This window comes from Thamnophis elegans, chromosome 9 (genome assembly GCF_009769535.1).
Source record: "Thamnophis elegans isolate rThaEle1 chromosome 9, rThaEle1.pri, whole genome shotgun sequence".
Taxonomy (NCBI): Eukaryota; Metazoa; Chordata; class Lepidosauria; order Squamata; family Colubridae; genus Thamnophis; species Thamnophis elegans.
Window position 1 is genome coordinate 60,532,105 of NC_045549.1, and position 18,051 is coordinate 60,550,155.

Here is an 18,051-nt window from a genome sequence, read left to right on the forward strand (position 1 = left end):
AGCATTATAAGCATCCATGTAAGACTTATAAAAAATGTCAAATGACAATTTTATTGATGTAGCTGAAATAATCATACAATCAAAGTGACAAAATCAGAAAATCATACTTGTACGTCTCTAATAGAGAGAAGATAAACTGGACATCAAAGAGCATTCAGAACACTATTTCAATAATTAGTTGATAATCATAGTGCAACAAAAATTAAGCTGAATTGGAAAAGATGCCAGGTCATGAGGTATGAGTGTCAGGTTTAAGAACATCTGACCAATATACTGATAATCACCCTATGAACCAGAACCAGAACCAGAAGATTCTGGAATGGCTCTTAGTAAAGCACAGATTTTTGTGCATTCGTAGCCAGAGATGAAATCTGAGAATTCCTCTTAGAGAGAAGAAAGGAAGATCAGATTTCCTAAAATTGATCATAACTAAGTGAATTGGAATGAAACAGGAACAAGTTATAAATACATTTTAAAATTTGATTGGATAGCTTTTGTTCTAAGAGTCACGTCCACTGACATTTAAGGTTTTGGTTTATGTCTTAGTCCTTTTATCTTTTTCCTGTTTTTCTTTGAGTGATTTCAATAGAAGTAATATAACAACTAATAATTATTTAAAACAAATTATTATACAATGCAATTTTATTTTCATTGCCCTTTTTTTTTTAAAAAACTCTACACATTTTTAATCCTAGCCCTTTGATCCTCCAGACTGAATTTCTTTCTATTCGTTCCTTGTACATTTAGAAAATCTGATGAAGAATGTCAACATGTTATAACACAAAATAAAGACATGATTAAACTTAGATGTTATGCTAGAAAAGACTGTAAGCCCACATAGGGCTAGATATATTTTGAACGCTTGATTTTTATGTCATTTATTTGTATATTTGCTCTATGGAATTCTGATAATGGAAATATACAGAGATTTATTTATTTAGCGTATGGCAAATACATGGACTCACAGTAGTTCAAATGTCAATATCCAGTCCACCCAGCCATTCAAGGACAGGGTGGTCTATGGGGTTTGATGCTAGCTTGTCTCCTTGTGGTGCACCCTGGATAGCATGGAAGTGTGAACCAAACAACTAGCAACAATTGGCAGCCAGATTACATTGAAGAATGGGCAGTTAACAACATTTGCATACAGACATCTTTGTCAAACTCTTGGCTCTCTAGGTATATGGCAATGGATAAACATCAAGAGTTTACATTGACCCAATGTCTGATTTTTTTCAACATGTACAGGGAATTATTGAAGGTTGGAAGAGAAAGAGGATAAGATCAGCTTTCGTAAACTGATATTTCCAGTTACATGTGATTACAGATTCATCATGTTTAATTACAATTTACTATGATAAATGAACATGATGCATGTCTGAATGATTAGACAAACTTGAATTATATAATTAAATCCTACGGTAATTGAACAGCAATATTTTTTGAATTTTTCCATTCCAAAATGGATCACATGTGATTAATACCCATTTATTGCATTATTCAAGAAGGTTTGAGTATGTTAACACCAAGCAATCTCTTCTTCACATCTGAGACATTTCAAAGCAATGTAACCCATTAAACACAAATAAACACAATTAATTATATATTTTGTGTTTTGTTATTTTCTTAGTAAAATATGCTTTAAAATATACTGATGTGTATATTATTAAGGATAATATTAAATTATTATTATTAATTTTGTGGATGCAAAGAAATTTAGCATTTCCTCTTTTCTTTCAATTTTAAAGCTTTCATGTAGTGTTTTTTTTTTCTTTTATAGAAAATTGCTGAGAGTTAATGCATTATTTAAATTGTTTTGAAACAGATAATTTTCTCAAAAAAAGATTTCTAAGAATTAATAAATAAATAAATAAGACAATAAAGATTTTTGGAACCATGTATGCATTCTAACCCAGTAATGTTTAAAGTGATGATGTACTATATTGGAAACCAGCAAAATGTAACAGTAGTTTAACTTTTTCAGAAAATGACTTTTTAATATTTGAGCTAGGATATTTGTGAGCCAATGTTTTTATTGCTGTCTGGCATTTGAAAACCTTGTAAAATGATATTGATTTGTACTGTTTCTTAAAAACCTATCTATAACCGAAAGGTGAACATAACTTGAACTCTTCATGGATCATTTTAAACATTTTAGTCTATGATTGAATTGGCAAATATTTCACTGTTCATCATGGTTAACAGTCTTCTATTGCAGTTACAGCAAGTGTTACTTAAATTATTATTTTTAAGAAGTCTGTGTATGCTTTGGCTGGAATTGTAATTGAAGGCTTTGCATTTTCAGAATCATTAATCTGGTACTTTTCATAGATATTTAATTTTTAAAGATTGCACAAATGTTTTTAATACTTATGATTATCTGTGATGCCTAATTCTGATTGATAATTCAGTCTCTAGTAAAAGAACAAGTGATATAACAGAATGTTTATACTTTTGGCTGCGATTTGTATATATTAATGGCATATTTAATACAAAACTCTATTTCATGAAACTATTTATCAGTGGCCACCTAAATTTATTAATCCATGACTAAAATTAGGCGACTTCTAATTCTCATGTCTTTTCTATACAATCATGTCATTCACAAAGCTTTTCATGGAATCACAAAAATATTTTTTATCATATTTGTTCATGATACAATAGTGAAATAAATATGTGGATTCAACTCAAATTATATTGTACTAAGGTAAAACAGGTGAAAATGGTATAGGCAATTAAATACATCAAAATATACCAAAAATGGCAAATGGCATTGTTTTGGTTCACTAATGTGCTTGTTGAACTGTAAAAGTAGCACTATTTTTAAGAATAATCTACTGTAAGTATACAGTGTTTGTCCAGAAGATAGATTATGAACGTTATACATGACAATCCTTATGCTGTGATCCCCATCCTTAGAAACAAAGTTAAACAAAATATTGAATTAACCTGTTTCAGCTGGAAGTTTTCTTAGCAGAAACTAAAAATTAAGTCTAGGCTTGATTCTAAGAAACAAACTGAATGAAAAAAAAAACAAATCATCTGCTTCAATCATGTCATTATCCTTTTGTTTTACTGATGTACACAAAGAGAAGGATGTATCTAAAGAAGAACGTCAGCAAAAGTAATGAATGGAATGTGTAGGAAAATATACTATATAAAGTTCATGTCAAAGTAGGAGAGAAAGAAATGAAAAGTAAATTGTTCAATTCGACTGACAAGCTGGATCTGTAAAGCAAGGCTTCACCTGGTAAGGTAGCAGAATTCAGAAAGTGAAGATTCTATGCACTTATACAACTTCTAGATTGTAACAAAGGATACTATCTCATTCATTCAATTGCATATCTACTATCCAGTCATCTGCTGTTTTCAGGTCAGCCCAGCAGGCCAGATCTAAGCCCATGTGGACCAGATTCAGCCCGGAGGCCTTGAGTTTGACACCCCTGTCTTAACTACACTCAATTTGGGTGGGAGGCTATCACAGCCGAAAATGGAGCTTGGGAACCCACAGAGAACTTGGGCCATCATAGGCATCCCCAACACGAGTGATATTGAACTGGCCACGCCCCCTGCCACACCACCCCCCAAGGTCAAACACAAGCCCTCAATGAAATCAAGTTTGACACCTCTGAACTAAGACATCACACCTTTATCTAGCAGGCTTAACATGTCTGAGGATTCAGACTATGATGAACTTGTCCAACTAAACTTAAATGTCAGCCTTAGGAGACATGAACCCAAGAATCATCTGTGGCTAATCAAACATAGGCACAATTGGAACAGCTGTAAAAATCAGAGGATGATGTAAGGATTCCAAGCCCTAATACTCTGAAGGTAGAGCAGAACAATGACAGTCAGTGTGATTTTTGCCAAATAGAGGGATAAGCCTTCATAACACAGGTCTGCAAAATTTTTTTTTTCAAGAGTTGTTTTGGTTATTCCACGTAATCTTTATGTTTTTTGGTGCACTGAATCCGAAAATGACCTCCATTTTGTTATAGGCCATCACGTTTCCTGACAATTTAGGTAACTATGTTAAATAAGGCAATACCTCAAAATAAATGGAAACAGACTTATAAAATTAAAGTTTTATTACAATATTTTCATGAAAATCCTTTTTTGAACTGAAATGAGCTCACCTACACACACTAAACTTGATTCTTCTTCCTTGTGTGGCTCCTATTGGTGCATTTACGCTTGTGAGTAGCATCTGGAACGTCTCTCTGAAGCATCCAATAGTAGTTTTCCATCGTTGTAATGCTCCATTTTCCCTGGTATCTCCTTTCCATCTCTTTAATGTCTTGGTGGAATTGTTCACCTTGTTCCTCACTCACAGCTCCCAAATTTTCAGGAAAGTAGTCAAGGTGGGACTGGAGGAAATGCACTTTCAAACTCATCAGGCAACCTAAAGCTTGAAATGCTTTCAGCATTCTTCCGACGATCTTTTTTTAGTGTTATTGCCTAAAAATTTCTGTATGACTTCTTTAAATGCAATCCACCCTTCTTTTTTGATCCATCATGGTATTGACAAACTATTGATCAACTATAAGCCTTCTAATGTCTGGTCTGATGAACACACCTTCCTTCAATTTTGCCACCGACAGGCATGGAAACTTGGTGACCAAGTATTTGAAGCATTCTCCATCTCTTGGAAGTGATTTTATGAATTGCTTCATCAATCCCAATTTTATGTGGAGAGGTGATAGAAGAACTTTATGGGAAGATACCAAAGTTTCTTGGAGGACATTTTTTTCACCGACTGTTAGCACCCTTGGCTGCCAACTCTTCTTGGTCCAGTGATTTTGTCGGTGTTGACTGTCCCATAGACACAGAAAACAAGGGTATTTACCCAGCTTGTTGCCTGAGCAGCATGCACAAAACCTTCAAGTCCCCACACACTTGCCAACCATGGTCTTCATACTTAAGTTTATGAAGAACCAATTCCAAGTTCTCGTAGATTTCCTTCAAGTGTACGGAATGACTTACAGGTATGGAAGTGTAAAAACCGTTGTGGAGTAAAACTGCTTTGAGACTTCTTTTTGAAGAATCTATAAAAAGACACCATTGCTCTAAATCATATTGGATTTTAAATTGACCCATCAGACCTTCGACATCAATGCAATAAACCAACTTGTCTTCCTGGGCGAAGTAAGGAACAAACTCCTTTTCACGATGTCTGAACCATGAAGATGACATTCCTGGCAACAATAAATTCCTGCTTTTCAGCCTTGATCTGAGTAATTCAGCGGCATCTTTGGGAAGATTCAAGTCTATAACCAAATCATTCATCTCCTCCTGAGAGAACAATTTTGGTCTTGTATCATCTTCAAAGTCAGAACTTGATTCGTCATCTGGTTCAGGTATGACTTCACCTTCATTGGAGCTAAGTATCTCTTCCAAGGTAGCAGGGGGTTTGGGTACTGTTATATCTGTGCCATGCGGGATGGGACGAATTGCTGAGTGAAGATTGGGGTATGAAATGGAATGCTTCCATTTGGAATTAAACCCTTTCACATCGCATGAACAAAAGTAACAGTCATCACTATGGTTCTTTTGCTCTCGTCATACCATAGGAATCTCATAATGGAAAGATTTTTTCTTACCCTTGAACCAGTTTGGGAGGTCCTCAACATACCGTTTGCACACTTTATGAGGCATCCAAACTTTATCTTGATCTCCAATTTTTAGTCCAAAGTATGAAAACTTTTTTCACAAAGTCTGTAATATTCTGCTGTTGCTTCAACCACAGATGAAACAGAAACTGGTGAATTAATACACTTTCGCGGAGCCATAACATAATGGTTGAAGAATGACGAGCTAACATGAATTGCGATGAAAAAGTGTGAACAGCCTAGAACCAAAAACCTGATGATGATTCATGCGCAAGTGTGGCATGCAGGAGAGAGCAGCTCTGAGTCTGTACATGAGATGTCACAGTGCTGGTCATGCCCCCTGCACTGACCAGAGATGCTGCTATCTGCCCTGTGTCTCCTTCCCTCAGGATTCTTCAGGAAAGATTAACCCCATCTACCATTAGAAGCACAGACTTAAAACTTGCTTAGCTTATGTATATATTGCTGACCATCAGATTTACAGTGCTCTATTTTTTTTACATAACTTGGACAAACCCTTTAAGGTTTTTTTGGCATTTTATATCTTAAATGCACTATGTAAATTGATTAATAGTAATTTGGATTTTAAATTTGGTTAAAAACTCATAATATAAAAAAAATATGAAAAATAAAAAAATTGATAAATTTGAAGACAATTTTGCATGTTGTGGCAAATCATGACGTCTAGAAGTTTTTTCAAAATTTTATTTGTTTTCAGCACACCAAAATACATGGAAATTAGATGAAAATAATCAAACAGCTTTTTAGTCGCAGACCTGTGGAAGGCATCTGGTTGCAGCCTGATTAAGAGGCAGTACAGACCAAAGTTCCTTTGATGTAAACATCTGTCAGATCTCTAGCTCTTTTATCATGTTTTGTGGATTCTGCTTATGAAACTGACCAACCTGGCTTGGCTCTTTGAACTTTGGACTGATTTGGCCTAAGGTGAAACCACTTAAGCAACCTTTCTTTTCCAGAAACTGTTTTCATTTACATCCCTTTCCTTATGTGTCATTATCTCTTTAGCCTTTAGTAAACTGCTAATCTCCATAGCAACTATATTTGAGTATATAGTTCTCCTGAAGCAGAGCAATGCCTACAGGTCTTTTGCCCCACCCATTTTTTTGTAGAGTGCTCTGAGTAACTCTGAGCAGGATTGCCAGATGGAAGTCTGTGAACACAAGAAGCATGAAGCAGAGTATATGTTTAAATATTATCATAAACAATATTATTGCTAATATTGATTATGGTCTAGGCTTTCATAATAGGTATCATTAGGATAGTACTGAGCTTGCTGTAGCTGTTATAATATGGTATCATTTTGTCATCCACCCCATATATTTATCATAATTTAATATTGTTTCAAATTGGCCACTTCATCCTACGCAGATTACCTTATTTCTCACAATTTCAGGATGTTTTATTTAACCAAAATTCTAGTTTAATTATTATGGTGTGGAAGGCAATTTATTGGTTTTCCAGCAACTATGGTTGGCTTCAGTATTCTAAGGACTAGAGAGTTGTCAGATAATACAATTTTATTCCATGGAAAATCATCTCTGCCTATTTGAATTATTATTTGATGTTGCTTTACTTGCATGGCGTTAGATATATAAGTAATCCCCGAGTAACTAGAGTTTTCTTAGCTAATGTTCAAACTTATATGATAAGCGATCCCTAGAGTTTGCGAACAAGGCCCAACTTCATTCAGTTTGGATGAGTTCCTTTTATGTGGGGTGTCTCAGGGCCAACATTTTGTCTTTCCATTTTAAATATCTATATGAAGCCACTGTAGAAAGACATCCATAGGTTCATAAAGAACTACCATCAATATCGACACTGGATGATATCCCATCAAACATCTTAAAGCTGTAGTAGTCAAGTGGCATCATCCATGTTCTTGCCCAATATCTTAAGGCTATATGGACATGAATGGTTAAATTCAGGCTCAACAAGCTGCAATGGATGTCAATGGGCTTCCAGGTGTAGCTCAAGGTGCTGACTATGCTATCAGTCATGGCAAAATATGGGTCAGCTTAATTCTATCTTATACAGTCATGAACTTTTCTTACTCTTCTGGGGGGAGAGAGGGAGGGAGATATGTTAAATGGTAATTGCATTGAAGGTTAGAAAAACACTAATGCAGGTGATCTCAAATCAGGACTAAAAATGATGAAAAATAAAGTTGGAAATGCATTTTTGACAAGAGATTCAATTAAGAAGAACCTGATAAAATTTTGCTTTTTGCATAAGAAGAAGATTACAAAATATGGTAATACCTTATGAAATTGCTGAGGAATCAAGCGAAACAATAGATTGCATTTGTTTTCAGTGCAATTCTGAAATATGGAAGAACTCTACCTGGTCTCAGGATCTGGGAAATCACAATCAGATTGTTTTATCTGGAAAAAAGCTCATTATTTCTCATTTCTATAGGGAATGTTGTCTCCAGGCATATCTATATAGGTAATTACTGGTCAATGCTGCTGTTGTCCTGTAATTTACTTATTTTTATTTTTACTTACTTATTTATTAACATTGTTAAAATAGTAATTTTGACAACAAAAAAACAAGGACTTGATGTTTTAGTTTCTTAGTTCATAGGCATTTTTTTCAGCTGCATTCTCAAAAAAACCTAAACTGATGACCAATGGAGCAGAATTAACATTTTAAATATATTTTTAAAACATTTTAAAAAATTGGTTTTCAGAAAGGCAGGCAGCAACTTTGGGAGCTTCAGCTATTTATTCCTATTTTTTACACCCGTTGAATCTAAACTTCCTTTGGTTCATCTTGGTCAGCTGAGTTACCCCTTCTATGTAATGACTGATGCTTCAATTATTTTTATATTCCAGGAAAACTAACTTTAATCTATTGTAATTTCATATGGGTCAATTCTTCTTTATCTTTACCCAAATTCTAACTATCTCAACACATTATCTAAGCAACTCTTTAAAGTGTTCTCAAGGTGATTAAGGTTTTCTTCGAAAAGTATTATAGATGATGAATTTTCATGAACATGTGTTGCAATGTACAGCTCTGTACATTACTATTACAGTAGGGTCTTTGGTGAAAATGGAATTTTCCATACTATTACACTTGAGAGGACAATCCACTTCAGCCACAGCCAGGCAGAAAATGGAGATTCCAGCAGTCATCACAATTGAATCAAAAACCAAATTGCTCTTATTTCCCCCCCAAAAAAAATATTATCTAGTAAAAGACACATGATTTTAAATGAGTAAATTTTTAGGTGGTTTGCCACTGTAGGATTTTAATTAAGAAAACAACTTCAATATTATACATGATCTTATCATGTATAATTTCAAATATATTTACATTTTAAGAGAGCTGAGGTGGCGCAGTGGTTAGAGTGCAGCACTGCAGGCTACTTCAGCTGACTGCAGTCTGCAGTTCGGCTGTTCAAATCTCACCGGCTCAAGGTTGACTCAGCCTTCCATCTTTCGAGGTGGGTAAAATGAGGACCCGGATTGTTGGGGGCAATATGCTGACTCTGTAAACCGCTTAGAGAGGGCTGAAAGCCCTATGAAGCGGCATATAAGTCTAACTGCTATTGCTATTGCTAATATTTTAAATAATTTTGTTTACAACTCAATAGAAAATTAGACTGTAATATTCTAATAAGTGTCCTTCAAAGAGTTAGTCCCATGGAAATACAAGGGCCACATACACATACAGGTAAATATGTTGCAAATTAATTCAGATTTATGATGATGCCAAAAGTGATATTTCAAGAGTTCCAGAAAGTTAAGAATTGAATCTGTCAAAGTATTTTTTTCTTCTAAATGAATTAGTAATATGTTTGTTTCTTTGTGGAATCTTCTCCTGGAAATGACTTAGCTGCATTCCTCTTAACATCCCAAAAATGAAAACTTGGCTATATTATCGAGGATGGGACATCCCAGGAAACTAGGGAAATTTTGCAATGGTTCCCTTACTATGGTTAATGTCACCCTTTTTTATTTTGTGTGCATTTTATAGTTTTTTTTTAAATGCAGTATTTTAACTGCCCAGAGTCGCTTTCATTTGAGCTAGGCAGCTATACAAATACAACAAATTATAAATAGAAGTAGACTAAGTTTATTTTTTTAAATTATCCTCTACATCTGAAGTTCTAATGACAATGATAAGGCAAAATTATTAAAACAATTATTTAAATAAACAACACTTAACTTTGAAATATTAAAGGAATTACATTTTTAATTGTTTGTGAATTAATACATCCCCTATGACCAATAACAAACAAAATAAGCTATTTCACAAAGAGACTGATTAATTCTATTAAGATTCTAGGCTATCATACCAGTAAGATGATTGTTCATTCTTGTACATGTGAAAATAGCTGTGGTGTGATGTTCAGAACACCTGCTCGAACTATTAAAGGAGCTAAAGATCAGGAATGAATATTTTACAATTACTTAATTTAACACTGCTTTGAAACACTGTATAACATAATTACAGACTTTAATTATTCCAATTATCTTACTTAAATTTGTGAACTGTGGTGATGACTTCTAAAATATTTTTTGGGTATTCTTTTCTCTCTTATTCTACATAGAAATGGAAATGTTAAAACACGGTCTCTTTGGGCATAACTGAGGACATCCTGTTATTTTCACAGATTCAATTACTTTACTATAATGCTTGCACTAAAGAAGTGCAAAATTAGAGATTATTCAACACAAAGAAAACTCAACAAACTCTATACCTGTTTTTCCCCACCTTTGGTGCCTTTAAACTCTTTCATTAATCCATACGGCACAGAATCCTTGTAATGGGTTATATGCCCCCTCCGCAAAGAGAATGAGGGCCAGATGCTTGGTTTGGCAGTAAAGGGATTTTCTGGATTCCTGGGATACTTTTGCCTGTATGGGATGAACTCAGGGTGCTTTGCAGTGGACATACCCTGAGTGCAAAGATCCTGTTGATCTGCCCAGTTGGGGTAAGTTGAAGAGTGCTTGCCCCAACTGGAGACTGACATACATAACTGTAACTGCTGGCCCTTCTCAGCTATATGTGATTTTGTCTATCTGGATGGAAAGCAGGGGTTATGATGGTTTGGCGAGCTGTGATAGGAGCTAGGCACCATGCCAAACACAGAAATTTAATGGTAAAAATATTTTAATATTTTGAGTAAAAATAGTCCTCTGCTTATTTACCTAAGAAAGCCAAGTCTTTTGCAGTCCTTCTTCTGCAAATTTTCTGATTGAACGTTTGCAATTCCCTCCTTCTTAGGCTTGGAGGGAATGGCTCAAAATCATTCAGCTGGCTTTCATGATTACGGTGAGATTAGGACTTCTGATTTTTAGCCTGATATTTTAACCACTTTACCCAAAATTGGATGTCTTATATAAGCACTATTACACCCAATAAAGTAACTCGTTTCAAAAACATCTGCCACAATATATTGTAAGAATGTAAGAAAACGAAAGAGCTGGCTATCTGATGTAAGTATTCATGCATGGAATTTAACAATCTCATATCAATATTGTTTTAGAAATGGGAAAAAAAAACATGTTCCAGAACTTATATTTTCTAGAGTATTTGCTGGAACCTATGGTTTGGGATTGTCATGCAGCCCACAAGAGACTGCAACTACATCTTGCACAAATATTGCCTTTTGTGCCCAGCATCATCATTAGACCCACCTTTGCTGCTTAATTTTCCTTGAGCAGTCTGTGAAAATTTATCCTCCTCCTAAAATTTCTTTTGCCAATATATTTCTATAGAAAAATTATACAGCTAGCTTTCCAAGTGTAGATTCTAGAATGCCCTTTATTGTTTCATTGAACCAAACAGCACAATGTAAATTCTTGCCTATTCATTTGCATTTCATATAGTCTGTTATTTCTCATTCTCAATAAAGGGAAATTCCACATATTTTATTTTTTAAAGGTATTTGTGGGAATTTTTTCTTAAAATATTTTTCACTTTTATTAATGCAATATATTCCTATTTGTATACACTATTTTTGTTATAGCTCTATATTAAGTTGAAATCAAAAGATGGACAAATGGGTGGATTTTGACATATGATTGTGCTTTATTCTTTAAAAAGTATCAGAGGCATAATTTGCAATAACCATCTTAACTAAGGTGATGTACAGAATTAGCTGAAGGGCAATATATTAAAAAAAACCCTCTGTTTTACTAGAGCAAGAAATCAAAGAAAAATGATGCTTTTTAACCTGCCTCATGTTTATTCTGTTTTTTTATGACTCAACAGACATATGTTGAAATGGGGACAATTTTGTTTCTTGTCATTTTTATATCATGGTGATTGGGAAAGAGGAAGAGAGCCATGGAAAAATACTGGGTATATTTTTTATAGATGTGAAGTTAAAATGTTTCTTTATAATGTCTCTGTCATGACTCTTAGACCTGTGAGATGTCCCTCTTGCTTATCATAATGGCAATTCAGAAGCTGACCTTATAGAAAAGAAGGTTACATTTCAAAATGTCAGTAATACATTTAATATTCTTCAAGTATTTCCATGTTAGTTCCATACTTCCAAAATCTATAATTTACGTGCTATGAAACATCTATATTTTATTTCCAAATTTAGGTTTAGTAAAGATTAGTATTTTGTTTTCATAATTTTAATTCATTGTGAACTGCAATTAGATAATTTTGATGTCTTATATCACTTATAATTAATTCAGTTCTTTTAATCTTTTGGTATTCTATTATTTTTTATGGATGTCACAGGTAATAAGAGAGATGTTTCACATGTTATTATATTTTAGAATGAACTGTTTGAAAGGAAAGCCACAATTCATCTTTTGGCTTTGCATATAGTCGTGAAATCTGCCATGTTTTATAATATGGGAACATTACATTCTGTATTTTGTTGTGCAGAATTACTACTAAATGTCATCCAAATACTTTCATCCAACATTGTTCCCTCAACAGTGTGTGTGTGTGTGTAATAATATATAATTTGTTTAACATGGATGTCTGCATTATAATATCCTGTTTATTCTGGCATTTTCATCAATCATAGATGCTAGTTTATAAATTGTCCGTGCTTAGGAGATTTTTATTAGTGTTTATTATAATATAAAATACAAATGAAAACAGAGAGCCGAAAAGGGGTGGGATGTATGGAAGATAAGAAGAAAATAAAATAAAAAGTATAAAGTGCTGCCTGCCTTAGGGAACATTTGCTCCCATCTCTTAAAGTGAGGACAGCTCCATCCTTCCTTATTTTCTGGAAGTCCATCAAGACCTGACTTCATCATGAGATCTTGGAATCATAGGCGATTGGTGAAATATTGAGGTTGTTCCATTGCAAATATAACAACTAGACACAAGAACAGTTTCCCCCCCCCCCCCCAATGCCATCACTCTGCTAAACAAATAATTCCTTCAACATGTAAAAGTCTTTACTATGTCTGCATTACTATTACTATTAATCTTCTCAACGTTCCTATCACCCATCTCCTCCCATTTATGACTGTAACTTTGTTGCTTGTATCCTTATGATTTATATTGATTGTTTCCTAGTATGATTTGATCGCTTATTTGTACCCTATGACTATCATTAAGTGTTGTACCTTATGATTTGTGACAAATATATCTTTTCTTTTATGTACACTGAGAGCATATGCACCAAAGACAAATTCTATAAAGAATTCTGTTCTATTTTATTTCTGTTCTGTTCCATATTTTCTATTCTATTCTATTCTATTCTATTCTATTCTATTCTATTCTATTCTATTCTATTCTATTCTACTGTGTTCTATTCCATTCCATTCCATTCTAGACATGTTTATTTTTTATACTTTTTTTTAATGTGTGCAACCCAGGTCACTTTTTCTGGATAGGACAGCCATATTAATATTACACAAATTGTTCATATTTATTTGAAACCATCAATAAAAACTCTTAAGCCAAGTTATAATTTGTGAAACTGGACTTTCCCAATTAATGGATAAATGTAAATTTTAACTGTTTAAAAATACAAGTTCATACTTTAACTATATTTAGTTTGGGCCTATAAGCAATTTAATACAATGTCCAAGTATGCTCTGGAGGTTGACTTATTTTCTGTAAAATTGGAGATCAAAGACAATATACGCCTATTAGAATTAGCTATACTTTTTCATCAGAATTCATTTTAGAAAGATAATTTTTAAAAGTTGGCCTATTCAAAATGACTGCAAAAACAAGGAATGTGTTAGAACTGAATTCTGAAAAGGAAAGTTTCGAGTTTCGAGTTTAATACATTTATATGCTGCACAATCCCAAAGGACTCCGAGCGACTTACATAAAAACAATAAAAGGAATACTAAAAAGTTTAAAAAAGTAGAAGACAAAGCAAGTTAAAAAAGACACAACATGCACTCAACCTTAGTGGGGCTGGAGCAAAAATGATTTTTCAGTTTTTTTCATAGTTTGGTAATTGGGTATTCTAGGCATAAGAAAATTAATAAAACAAGTTGAAGTATCTATAGGCCTACAAAGGATTGTAAATTCAGAAGGTAAAATCTTTTTTTAGGTTGTTCCTCTTAATCTTGATCTTAAAAGGAAGGTGATTATTAGATTTTCATGGTACTGTTCCCACGCCTTATATTTTGCAAGCAAAACATACTCTGGAATTGATCATCGAGCCATTTAATCAAGAATTCTAAAATAATCACACCTTATGTTCTGTCCCCCCAGGCCTCCGAATTATACTGATGCTGGCTTGGCCATCTGCCACGACTAATGAAGTAGATAAGCCACCCCTTGGCTAGGAGCCCAGAAACTTATCTCTATGAAAAACCAGACTCACGGAATTCATGGACTTCTTCAAACTTAAACTGATGTTTCCTGCAAAATTCCCTTCCCGTCGCTCCACCTATAAGCTCTTTGGGAGGGGCCAATCAGTAGCTACCTGTGTCCTATTTCCTTCTGCGAGCCTGTTTCCACAGCTGCTGCCTTCTCCTATCAGCCCTCCGCATCCGTATGTCAGGGACAATCTCCCCCTGTTCTTCCTCACTGCTCCCTAGCTCAGACACCATCTGGTGCCCAACAGGACTCTCTAGTCCCTGCTCTGACTCCGAACACCCCCCAGAGTCTCCCTCAGCCTCCAGGGCAATCCCATAATGTTCATCGCTGTCAGATTCCACCAACAGCTCAGCCGGCCGCTGCTGGGTCACAACACCTTATAATAATAAAACCTGCCTGAAAGAAAGGTCACCTTCAGTACAAATGAAATATACTAAAAAGACTTGCATGAATGCAATAACCCCTAATTCAGATGGAACAGAGTACTCAAAAAGTATTAAGGTAGAAAGCAATTTATGATAAAAACTAATTCAGTTCTATTCAGCAGTACGTTATATCACATTTAGAAGTCCAGGTATATATATATATATATATATATATATATATATATATATATATATGTATGTATGTATGTATGTATGTATGTATGTATGTATGTATGTATGTATGTATGTATATATGATATTGCAACTTTAATATTCTTTAGTTAAAAGGCCCTTTCTTTCATTTGAAATTATTGGTTCTTCTTTCCCCCCCACTAACTCTCATGCCTACATTTTTTCCTCCAATATCTAATTGTGCAAATAAAATCTTATCTACAACAATAATAAAGCACCAGGGATAAAAAAAATAAAATAAAACAACATGCTTGTTTTCCATAATGGTTTTTACCTCAAGCCATTCTGTACTGTGTCTCTGCTTGGACTACGAAGTAATTGATCTTCAAGTGCCACCACAGCATGTGGAATAACAGAGTTATTTAGCACTAGCTGTCTCTTTTCATTTGGTAACTATTACCGAGCTTTGGATGAAATGTTTGTGAGAAAAAGGAAATATTCCCTTCATAACTAAATTCAGCAATATCAAATACTGCAATCAAAAACTGCTTAAAGGTTTAATGAGTTTAATGGCCTTGAATATGGGGAAATATGCTAAAGAAAGCATAGCTTGCATTACATGAAGTAGAATTGGCACACAGAGTTTGAAAAAGAAAACTGTTGTGTAGGTTGTCACATCTTTCAAGGAGCTCTGGTAGTGAGTGGTTAGAGTGCAGTATTGTTGCTAACTCTGCCCACGACGTGGAGTTTGATCCTGACAAGGCTAAAGATTGACTCAGCCTTCCATCTTTCTGAAGTTGATAAAATGAAGAGCCAAATTGCTGGGGGAAATACGCTGATATTTTAAAGAATGTTGTAAAGCATTATGAAGTAGTATATAATTCTAAGTGCTATTGCTATATAAGTCTAAGTGCTATTTCTATTGCTATTTCAAACAAGGGTATAAATCCTGGGAGAATGTCCACTGTACTATTAGTGGTAAATAATTTAACCCCATACATTTTGTATTTTTGTCTACAAAAATGAAGCAAGCACTATGTACAAGCATACATACTGTATACCATACATGCATACATACATAAGCTAACATACCAGGGGTGGGTTCCTGCCAGTTCTAACCTCTTCTATAGAAGAGGTTCCACAAATCTACCATGCCATTTAGAACTGGTTCCACCACATCTGCACCACGCTTGCCCCGCCAGCTGCTCACTGATTGGCTGGCTCACCAATCTCCCCTCCCGCCTCTAAGAGTACTATCTAAACCTTAAAATCTTAACGCTGTAAAGTTTGAACATCCCTAGGGGTTTTTTTTCTAAAGAGTTAGGGGTGCAAGGATCTTGTAACTTGACAGCTTTAAGACTGGCACACTTCAATGCCAGAGTTTCTGAACCAACATGACTGGAGGAGGAATTCTGGGAGTTGAAGTCCACAAGTCTTAAAGCTGTCAAGTTTGAACACCCCTGGGGTTTTTTTGCCGAAAGGGTTAGGGGTGCAAGGGTCTTGTAACTTGACAGCTTTAAGACTTGCATGCTTCAAATGCCAGTGTTTCTGATCCAACATTTTGGTTGCTAAGCAAGAGTGTTGTTAAGTGAGTTCCACCACATTTTACAGTTGACCATGCCCACTAAGTCACATGACTGCCAAGTAACTCCCACTCGGTCACATGGCTGGCAAGCCACTCCCACCTGGTCACATGGCCAGCAAGCCACTCCCACAAAGCAGGCCACACCTACAGAAGAAGTTCTAAAAATTTTGAAACCCTCCATTGTAACATACATATATTCAGATTCATAGATATGATCAAAAGTCAGTTAAAACTAAAAGATAAAAGATTATTGAAAATATAAATCTCTCAATAATATTTTATCCATTTTCATTTATGTCACAATAAATATTTTTTCTTCTTATGTCTTACTTGATTCATATGATTTACCATCAAAGTTTAGCTGTCCTTTATTATAAAGAACCATTCCTCCAAGTAAGCTATTCTTTAGGTTTATTTATTTTTTAAAAACTCACTTTTGTCCCCCTCTTCTTTTTTGTTCATTTATAGCTATTATAACATGTATTTATGATGGTTGCATTGTCCATGGATCATGCAATTGCCACTTGCAACCTTCCCAGTTTCCGATAATCAAAGTCAATTGAGGAAGTTGGATTTGCTTAACAACGACATAATTCATTTAGCAACTTTGGTGATTCACTAAATAACCATGGCAAAAAGGTCATAAAATTAGGCGTGACTCACTTAACTGCCTTACTTTGCTACAGAACATCCAGCCCCAGTTGTGGTCATAAGTTAAGGACTACCTGTAGCTTTTCACATTTAGGTGAAAAATATTTAAATTGAATGGTCTTTTTAAAAATAAATTTACATATACTCTTTGATTTCAGATATTATTAGTATATTTTTCTTTTTTTATTAAGCTTTTTTTTGGTTTTGCTCTTGAATTTGACTTTGTAAAGCAAAGTTATAAACATAAACAATTAAACATTTTTATTATAAACTTTTTTAGATTTGCCCCCTTTTCAAATTTGTCCTTTACCTTTTCTAAGTTTTCATATGGTAGCTGCAGATAATGCTCATATACTTTTTACAATATAGATTAACAGATTAGGTTAAAAATAAAGAGAAAAATACAACTAACAGCAAAGTCATTCACTAGGAGCAGAAGGACTGAAATTGAATTTATGTTTTTATATTTTCTTAAACTTTATTAATGAGTTATGGGAAACAATACAGTCATTACATTTCATTAGAATGCAAAAGATATGTTAAATTACGAAGAATCCCATTGTGCCCATCATTCTATTTAACAAGATCTGAATAAATGGCTATGTAAACCTGGTGAACAATGCATTAATTAAAATACAATTTTTATACAATTCCGTTACAGTAGGAGAAGTACTAGATTCAGGACTAAGAGTAATATATAAGGATGGAAACACTAAATGGAAGAGTCTACTTGCAAATTAAAATCACCTTATGTAGGAGTAAATCCCACAGAGTGTTGGATTAGATTTTGGCAAGATTGCATTATAGAAATGCTTAAAAGGAGTTCAGACTTTGTGGAACAAATCTACTAAGA

General features: G+C 34.3%; 1 protein-coding gene across 1 annotated transcript in view; it reads right to left on the reverse strand.

Annotated features, from left to right (window-relative positions):
• FSTL5 (follistatin like 5) overlaps positions 1–18,051 on the reverse strand; it is a 180,918-nt gene that overhangs the window by 3,551 nt on the left and 159,316 nt on the right. The gene's annotated exons all lie outside the window — the stretch shown is intronic.